Source organism: Pinus tabuliformis, chromosome 2_1 (assembly GCF_031772625.1).
Source record: "Pinus tabuliformis cultivar Carrire ecotype Pingquan chromosome 2_1, CPIR1, whole genome shotgun sequence".
Lineage (NCBI taxonomy): Eukaryota > Viridiplantae > Streptophyta > Pinopsida > Pinales > Pinaceae > Pinus > Pinus tabuliformis.
This window is the reverse complement of record NC_142299.1, coordinates 984,657,085-984,667,657: the sequence shown is the minus strand read 5'-3', so window position 1 is coordinate 984,667,657 and position 10,573 is coordinate 984,657,085. Positions and strand designations below refer to the sequence as shown.

The following is a 10,573-nucleotide window of genomic DNA, read 5'->3' as shown; positions in this document are numbered from 1 at the left end:
TTGTCTTATATTATCCCTCCATGGCGAACTCTTCTCTTCCCTTGTTGTAAAATTAATAGGCATGGCAAAACCATTAAGCAAAAACTGCCAAATAAAATAAAAGCACTATCTCTACGGTTAAAGCCCTTGCGATTTTTCCAAAGCTTCACTGTAATAAAGAAATAATGGATTGAAACTGTTGGGTTCCATGGATAGCGATTATCTACCAGGCTGCTTTTCCCTGTACAAATTTATTAATAAAACCCATAAATATTGAAAACCAAAAACATACTTGCTTCTATCCATAAAAAATTTAAAGAATTTCATTCCAATGGATCAAGCATTTCTTTTTTCAGTGGGGGAGCAATGGATCAAGCATTTCATCTGCGGAGACATGTTTGAAACCGTGCATGGCCATGCAACAAAGAAAGCGTGCCCTCTACAGGACGCCAAAATGCAAACGGTTTGTAAAATCCAAAATGCAAAACAGTTTGTCAGCCTCCATTCATCTCGGCCTTCTCTTTTTTGCTTTGAGAGATTGGAATTTCGAGGATAATGAAAAGCAGGATTTATTATCATCGTAATATATCCAAAGCTGAGTAGCAATCTATCGATAGACTCACAGAGTTTAGAGATTTTTTCCATGGATCCAAAAGCCCTTCGTAGGATTACTGGTTCCCAATTTTTTCTTATGTTGTCCATTTTCTTGAATCTCACATTGGCTTCCTTAGGGTCTCGTTCCTTGCCGCTGGCTTCCAGCAAGCAAACCGACGCGGCAGCGTTGATAAGGTTGAAGAAATTAGTAGAAAAGGACCCGGGCGGGATCCTGGATGGATGGGATTTAATGCACGAGACTTGCAGCTTCTAGCATGGTGTGACTTGTGTAGATGGGAGAGTAACAGAGTTGGATTTGAGCAGAGCGGGCTTAGTTGGGGTTCTCCCCACGTCTGCCATAGCCAGCCTTGACAAGCTCCGAGTATTGAATCTCCCAGGCAATGCATTCTCTGGTAATGCTTCGTCTCTGACCCAGTTACCCTTTACCTTACAGCAAATAGATATCTCCTCCAATGGCCTCACAGGCCCCATTCCTGAACAATTCTTGGAATCCTATCAATTCACCTTTGTGAATTTGTCTCGCAACAACTTATTTGGCACTCTGCCTGCAAATTTTTTGAGCTCTCAGGCGCAACTCCAGATCCTAGATCTCTCATTCAACAATTTTTCCAGGCCAATATCTTTTTTCGATCTGGATCTCTCTGCCTGCCATAGTCTGGTATCTATAGACCTGTCCTCGAACCATCTGGTAGGAGAGATCCCGCCCTCGTTCTCCAAATGCATTGCATTGCAGACTCTGAATTTCTCGTCGAATGAATTCGAGGGTACCATCCCTAGATCTCTGGGTGAACTTACAAATCTCTGGAGGCTGGACATTTCCCAGAATCACTTCGGGGGTTCAATTCCCCCCGAGCTTGGGAATTGCTGTCAATCGCTAGAACAGCTTCTGCTTTCCTCCAACAATCTCTCCGGCCCCTTCCCCTCATCGTTCTCCACATGTTCTTCCTTGCAGATTCTGAATCTACAGAACAATAATATTTCCGGGCTCTTCCCAGATTCGATTCTAGGAAATCTCCATGCCCTTGACAAGTTGCTTCTCAGTAATAACTACATTACAGGACCCTTCCCGCCATCGATCTCAAGCTGCAAGAATTTGAGAGTTGCAGACTTGAGTTCCAACAGATTGTCTGGGACATTGCCGCTTACAATTTGCCCGGTTGCATCTGCTCTAGAAGAGCTTAGGCTCCCAGATAACCTCATAATAGGGCAAATCCCTGTTACATTAGCTCAATGCACCAGGCTGAAAACAATAGACCTGAGTCTCAATTTTTTGAAAGGCCAGATTCCTCCCGAGCTCGGCCGGCTGAAGAATCTGGAACATTTGATGCTGTGGTTCAATGGGTTGGAGGGCAGGATCCCTCATGAGCTCGGTGGGTGCAGCCAGCTCAAGAATCTGATCCTGAACAACAATTTTCTAACAGGGGAGATACCAGAAAAACTTGCAGATTGCAGTAATTTAGAATGGATTTCTCTGATGAGCAACAAGATCACTGGAAGGATTCCCAGGGAGTTTGGCAATTTGAGGTTCAAACGGTTTGTAAAATCCAAAATGCATTGCCATGCCACCAAAAAAAACTTGAACAAGAAACAAGGCAGGCCAATGTAATGCAATGCAATGCAGAGTATTGAAGAAAATGATGAGTCAGTGCTTGCCAAAAGCAGGGAAGAAGAACAGTGCTTGCCAAAACAACAACAACCACTGGCAGGGAAAAAGCGGTAAAAATATCTTAAAGAGTGACATAGAAGAATGGGAAAAAGCAGTTAGGCAACTCAACAGATATTTGGAAAAAGCAGTCACACTTCAAATCAACGGTTGAAAGTGTCTCACTTGATCCAACGGCACAGGGTAAAAGTGTTGACAATTGTTGATGCATAGGAAAGGCCTATCGGCCTAATTATGTGATATTATGCTTTACTTTTTAATATGGATATATTTTATTTAGCATAAAATTTATAATATTGGTTATATTTTTATATGTTACTTTATACTTGCATTCTCATTAGAAATGTTTTCTGGGTTTCTTATTTTTATTAGTGGTTCATTTTTTGTGTTATTTTAAAAGTGTTTTCATTTTATTTAAAAAATATTAAGTTTTCTAGTTTTTTTTAATGATGCTTCATAGATATATGGATAGTTTAGTTTGGATGGATTCTTGATCTTGGTTACAATGCTACCATAATGCTTCTTTCTAGAAGATTATTACCCTAATTGACATCATGACTAATTCATTGGGTGCATATAATGGAGGAGTTGCTTACTTGATTAGGGTAGGTACCTATCTATGAGGTGTTGGACACTTGGCCCTTGGGAATTGGGATCCTCAGATTTATATTTTGGAGGTTGGATATTTGACTTGAGGATGCTTGTGTTGATGACAATACTTCATATAGGTTGATGACGGGCCTTGCAATATATGTTGGGAAGGAACATAGGAGCTTTATGACCACATTGACATATTTGGGAGAACATGCACTACACAGTTATAGGAGGATCACCTTACATGATGATTCTTAGATAATAAACCACCCTAAAAGAGGGAGTGTTGGACTAACAACCTATTGTAGAGTGCATCATCTTAGAGGAGAGGTGTTGAGCCTAAGGAGGATCATGCTTGGAGGAAATTTCACTTTAGGGACTAAATGAACCCTAGTTTGACAAATGTGCATCCTTGTATTATACAACATTCCATGTGTGGTTGGGTCATTGGTTACTTGTTGGACTTATGTCCTTGTTTTATGGTAGCATCCCTCCACTCCATATTTAAAGGGAGGAGAAAAAGTTTGTATTCATTATCATCATATTTCTCTATCTTTGCATATGTCTTAGAGATGTCTTATAGGGAGCAAGACTCTAATGTTCACAAACTTAGGAAATAGAACTCTTGTAGGGAGAAAGACACTAGGGTTCATGAGGAATCCTAGGAGTTAGATGACAGGGTTCATGAGGAAACCTTAGGAGAAGACAAGGAGATAGAGAGGGAGACATTTTGGATGTTCATGAAGATATTTCTCTTGTATGATACTAGGGTTTGCACTTGGACCAATCACATACCATCCAGGGGGACCTCTGCTCAGCACTTGGACTAATCACATACTAGTCAAGGTGAGGTGTTGCACCGTGCCTTCTACCACCATGTCCCGATGTTGAATCATCATGTGTGTCTTCACCTTGTGCCTCTTTTAAATCTTCTGGGTAGAGCCTTTCAGGATGCCATGTCCAAATGATGTCATGCTTACGCCAACATCGCCATGTGGTGCCTCCTGAGTGGTGACACATGTCACCTAGATTTGGCCCACTTGGCCACGCGAAAATGCCAAAAAAAACAGGGCACATATTGATCCAAGTGGATATTGGTGGCCATCCACCTATTCCACTTGGACCCTCACCATTGTTTCTTTCAGTTTTTCAATTTCCTTAATTGTAGCACAGTTTACTATTTTCGACATTTTTTTGGGTCCTGAAATTCTGGAGCCGTTTTGAGGCCCTAAACGACGTTTTTTTTTGGAAAAATTCAATTGGCAATTGCTATGACAATCGCGTTGATAGCTATAGTCCTCAAAGAGATCTTTGTAATCAGGTATCATACACATCAAACAAAGATAATATGACCAAGTTACGACCCCTGGAAGTTGGCTACCCAACTAACCCCAACGAGGCCCAAAACTCTTGGTGTTACATCTCCTTGGGTTAGGGTTTTGGTTGTTTAGGGTTTTATCTTATTGTTCAAGAATAAAAAGGCCCTTGAGCTTCATTGTAACTCAATTCAGAGGCATATAGCCATCACATCTCTTCTCAGAGATAAGCTACAATTGCACGAGTTATCTTATTTCCATTCTGTTTGTAAGCATACTTCAATATTTTTCTATTAATGAAATGAAGTGTTTTTATGTTGTATCTTTGTGTTTATGATTATACCTGTAAGTTGTAGCGTTCCTGTTTAAGTTCGGATCAATGGTATCAGAGCGGTTTGCTCTTTCTCTATTTTTCTTTGCATGTCCCCAACGAGGTCAGGGTATAAGGAGTTAGGGCTCAATTTCGTTGAACCATTGTAGGATCAACCTCGCAAAATCCGACAATCTCCCATGGCAGAAGAAAAGAAAGATGAGGGGGTAGGAGATACTTTCAAAATGTTGCTCGAGGAAGCCCTCGAGCGACAAAGGGACACGATGATGGATAACTTTGCCCAGATCCTTCGACGACTACCCACATGCGATGCATCTTCATCCAACAGCCACTCTAGAGGCGCTACTCCTTTTAAGGTACAAGTTAACTTTGATATTCCCATATTTGAAGGCCTGATAGATGTAGACGTCATAGATAAATGGTTAAATCTGTTGGAAGGATATTTTTCAGTTCATGACTTTTCCAATCGGGAAAATATTACTTTTGAACTTCTCAAAGCCGCCCCACATGTCAAGGACTAGTGCGAAACCTACTGTGAATAAAAGGACAAGAGTGAAGCCTCACTGTTTTCAGTCGCACCCACTTGGAATTCTTTCCAAGATGCCATCAAGGAACATTATTACCCTGTCGGGAGCTATGAAGATAAATACATAAAGTGGACCACGCTATGGCAGGGAAGGGACCAAGATGTGCCAGAGTTAACAAATAATTTCCATACCCTTCCCATGAAGCTAGGTATCAAGGATACTGAGTGACATTTGGTGCTAAAGTACCAAGGCTGTCTACACAAGTACATCTAGGATGAGATGGAGTTCTTGGACATCTCCTCACTTGGCACGACGTATCGGTACAAAAGTAAAGATTGAGGAGAAGTTTAAACAGAAGAAGCGAGACTTTGGATCTACGAATACAAAGCAAGGAAAAGGCACCCCCAAACCACAGAACAAAGGACCAAGTCAAGGTTGGGCTTCCCAGGACAACCCACCGAAGCCGCAAGCAAAGAAAAAAACTATGAAGACGAAGAAGGACACGGGGGTGTGAGTTCTATAAGAGCTCCACTCACAATACAAGTGAGTGTCGGTCCAAGTAGTCACTGGTGGCCGAGCTGAAGGCTTCTGAATCAGACACAGGTTCTGACTCTGAATCAGAACCTGATAAGGGAATTAACAAAGGGAAGTAGATCATTGATGCGAAACCCAGTGCCACCATAGCCACCACAAAGATCCAGAGGAGGGAGAACGCCTCTTCCACTCACAGATGTGGGTGAAGGGTTCTCTGCTGCAATTCATTGTCGATAGCGGGAGCCAAAAGAACCTCATTTCAGCAGAGGTCGTGAAGCAGCTGGGCATAAAGACTACAACACATCCACAACTGTACACCATCAGGTGGCTTCATCAAGGACGAGATCTTTGCGTAAACTAGTAGTGTCGCCTTCCCTACAGCATCAAGCCCTTCACGGATGAGGTACTGTGTGACGTTGCTCCTCTTGAAGTTTTTGATGTATTGTTAGGACAACCATACTTGTGGAAGCGATATGCTGTATATGAGCCTAGACCTCATTCTGTGATTATTACTTTGGCTAATAAGTTGTATAGGATACCGGAGGTAGCCCCGCCTATGACCATCTCTTTGATCACTGCAAAGCAATGTAGTAATATCATTTCCCAGACCAGGATTTTTTTTCTTTTCTTATGATTCGCCCCCAAGGCAAGAAGAAGGTTGTGGCCACGACTTCCAGATAGGGCTCCTCTACACAACATCAGTAGATGGACAAGGTCATGGAGGAGTACAGGGATATTTTTGCCTCACCCACAGAGGTACCTCTGCACTGTCAGGTCAAGCACTCCATCGATCTAACGCTGCTACCCAATGGACCGATCTATCAATGCTCTGTTCTGGAGAACGATGAGATCAAGAGGCAGATTTAGGAACTATTGTAGAAAGGACACATCAGGCCAAGCTCATCACCCTATGGGAGCCCAATTGTATTGGTATAGAAGAAGGATGGGACCTGAAGGCTTTGTATTGACTATTAGGCATTGAACAAGATCACTATCCAGAATAGGTACCCAATCCCGCGAATTGATGACCTTCTAGACTAGCTTAAGGGGGCAAAATATTTCAGCAAGATTGACTTGAAGTTAGGTTATCACCAGGTGCCTATCGAACCCTCCGATGTGTGGAAGACTGCCTTCAAATCCAAGGAGGGCCTTTTCGAATGGTTGGTCATGCCGTTTGGATTGACGAACGCCCCTGCAACCTTCATGAGACTGATGGATGACATCTTGCGACCCTTCACCAATGCATTCGTGGTGGTGTATTTAGATGACATCTTGATCTTCATCCAGAGTTGGGAAGAGCACCTCCACCATATTCGACAAGTCCTTCAAACCCTTCGACAACACAAGCTATGTGCTAACTTGGAGAAATGCACCTTTGGCCTGACCCAGGTTCAATATTTGGGGTACATCATTGATGAGCAGGGTGTACATGTGGACCCATCCAAGATACAAGTCATTTGGGATTGGCCAACCCCAACCACTCTAACAGAGCTCCGTAGATTTTTGGGTCTTGCCAATTTCTATCATAGGTTCGTGTTGGGGTTCTCTCATATCACTTGGCCTTTAAGTCAAGTCACCAAGGGTGGAGTGAAAGAAAAGTTATTTTGGTTGGAAACCCAACAGTGAGCATTCTTCGAGTTGAAGAATCGCTTCTGTTCTGCACCAATTCTCACATTACCAGACCTGCAACAACTATTTGAGATTGAGACAAATGCCTTTGACTATGCTATTGGTGCTGTTCTTACTCAACACGGGCATCTAGTGGCTTACCACAGTGAGATACTTTCAGGAAAAGTCCAAAAGTACCCCACTTACGACAAAGAAATTTATTCCATTGTGCAAGCCTACCGTTAATGGAAGAATTACATTCTGGGGAAGGAAACAGTCATCCACACATACCACTGACCTCTAAAGTTCATATAGACACAAGGCTGAAGGATCGCCATTAGAAATGGTCCACCTATTTGCAACAGTTCCATTTAAACATTAAGTATAAGAAGGGAAATACCAATAATGTTGCTAATTTCCTTAGCCGACGATTGGTCATGGTGCTAATCACTGTTCTCGACTCCTCTGGGCACGAGACATCGGGGTGGCTGCATCTTTACAAGAGCGATTTAGAATTTGGAAGCATATACCAGACACTCCTGGAAGGGAAGCAAGTTCCAAATTTTCACCTTTAGGATGCACTGTTATGCCACTTGGGACACAACTGTGTTCGTTCAAGTGAGCATGCCAAGATGATTTGGGAGGCGCACTATAGTCGGGTCTCTGGACATTTCAGAGTAGAGAAAACAATGGCAGTATTGCGGAAGTATTTTTATTGGCCGAAACTTCATTAGGATGTTGGGAAGTACATTAGATCTTGCACCACCTGCGCCATTACTAAACCAACCATCAATAAGCAAGGGCTGTATACTCCTCTACCTACTCCTAATCAGCCTTGGGAATTTGTCTCCATGGATTATATGTCAGGCCTTCCTTCTATTAAGCATGACAACGATTGCATTTTCATGGTCATCAACAGATTCTCTAAGATGGCCATCATGGCAGCTTGCAAGAAGAGTATCACAACAGAGGCCACTGCTAAGCTCTTCTTTGAGCGAGTGTGGGTACACTTTGGGATCCCATAGTCCATTATCTCAGATCGAGATAGTAGATTCCTGAGTGAATTTTGGTCAAGTCTCTGGTCAATGCTGGATACAAAACTTACTAAGTCCATGACTTTCCATCCCCAAACTGATGGCCAAACAGAGGTTGTCAACAGGATGATCGTACACATTCTACACATGTACAACTCAAAGCATCCACGCACATGGGATGAAAGTCTACCCTATGTCCAACACAGCTACAACAGAGCTTTCCACACCTCAACCGGGCCACAACCCCTTTCAGGTAGGGCTAGGATTTCAACCATTATGCCCCATTGATGTGGCCATACCATTTACAGCCACTCAGGTAGATTCAGCTTATGTTAAATCCGAAGCTAAAAGGGCTAACAACTTCATTGAGCGCATTCAACACATCCTCCAATAGGTCCATGATATATTTGATAGAGCTCATACTAAGTACAAGTAATGCCATGATCAAAATTGAGTGTCGCATAAGTTCCAGGTGGGCGAAAAAGTTTGGCTACATTTGCAGAAGGAGCACCTTGCTAGACCCCATCGCAAGCTTTGCCCGCTCTGATATGGGCCATACACCATCACTAAGGTCGTCGATGACAATTCCATCGAGCTCAGCATCCCACTGTTCCTTGGTCTGCACCCAGTGTTCATTGTAGATCACCTTCGACCATACTTTCCACAATTGTTGGACTCATCTAACATTGCAGAACAACTCACACCAACAGAGCTCAACTCGGACTGCATGGAACAGGCAAAAACTGATCAAATTATGGAAACATAGATCAGTAACACTCATAAACAGAGGATACATCTATATTGAGTTGTCAAAGCAGGCCAACTCCGTCACCCAGGCAAATGACTCACGAAGGACCAAGTTCAACAGAAGTTTCCTCATCTCATGGAGGAACTCAATGCAATGGGGACCATTGCTTCCTAAGGGGGGAGGACTGATCTAGGTGGATATTGGTGGCCACCTGCCTATTCCACTTGGACCCTCACCATTGTTTCTTTCATTTTTTCAGTTTCCTTACTTGTAGCACAATTTACTATTTTTGGTAGTTTTTCAGGTCCTGAATTTTGAAGCTGTTTTGAGGTCCTAAACGACGGCTTTTTGGAAAATTTCAATTAGTGATTGCTATGGAAATCACATTGAAAACTTTTGTTCTCAGAGAGATGTTTCCAATGAGGTATCATACGTGTCAAACGAAGAAGATATGACCAAGTTACGATCCCGGGAAGTTGGCTGCCTAACTAACCCCAACGGGGCCCATAAACTCTTGGTGTTACACCTCCTCAGGTTAGGGTTTTGGTTGTTTAGGGTTTTCTTTTATTGTTAAAATAATAAAAATTCCATTGAGCCTCATTGTAACTTAGTTTAGAGGCATGTAGCTGTCACATCTCTTCTCAGAGATAAGCTACCATTGCCTGAGCTATCTTATTTCCATTCTGTTTATAAGCATACTTCAATATTTTTCTATTAATGAAATGAAGTGTTTTTCTGCTGCATCTCTATGTTTACGATTCTATCTTTAATTTGTAGCGTTCTTGTTTAAGTTTAGATCATGTATCCCTTGTGTTGACATCATGCTGATGTCATCACGCCACTGTGTCTTCCATGCCAGCACCACGAGCCAATCACTTTGTGCCATCTGTCATCCACACTGTCTTAAGTATAGAGGTAGAGGGGGTCTCGAGCCTTTATTTTACAATGAATTCCTTTGTTAAATTTTAAGGGCCCCGATCCTTATTTCTTCTCTACATTGACTTATGCCATGTTTCCCGACTATACATAATCTCAAGAATCTCCTCTGAGTGCTCCTTTGGTTACTTTGGGGAAGGCTTCTCGGGGTGATGTGGCTCTAGGGACCACCGCTATACAAAATTTTTCCAATCAATCCCTTTTTCGCTTGCTGACTCCTCCTAGGATAAGATCATCCTGAGCCTCAACACTTACGCACACCTTTGGTCCTTTCGAGGAAGTTGTCCAAGGGTTACATGTTATATAGGCTCCACCATCGGCCAATAAGAAGTTGTTTCATCGCTTTGTGTATGCCCACGTCTACCCAGACCTTTGGTTTAGAGGCTCTGCCAAAAATCTCCACCAACTCTATCCTACTACCAAACTATCACCAAGTTGACCCTTTTTCCAATTTAACTTTGCAATATTTGACCTTTTGGGGCACTCACCTTTGACTGGAAATAACTTCTGATCCAGGAGGCCATTTTTGGACTTCAACATACCGTTGGAAAGACATTTTTGAGCAATGTACAAATGTGCTATTTCCAAGAACATCTGAGTTGATCTCATGAGGAATAAATTCATTCAAAGCATGCACCTCCTAACCACCATAGGTATAAGATTAATAACTTCTTCAATAGACCTGCTA

At 42.5% G+C, this 10,573-nt stretch overlaps 1 pseudogene; it reads left to right on the top strand.

The window, feature by feature from the left end:
• Positions 1 to 622: 622 nt before the first annotated feature.
• LOC149203933 (uncharacterized) lies at positions 623 to 2,200 on the top strand (annotated as a pseudogene).
• The last annotated feature ends 8,373 nt before the right edge of the window (positions 2,201 to 10,573 follow it).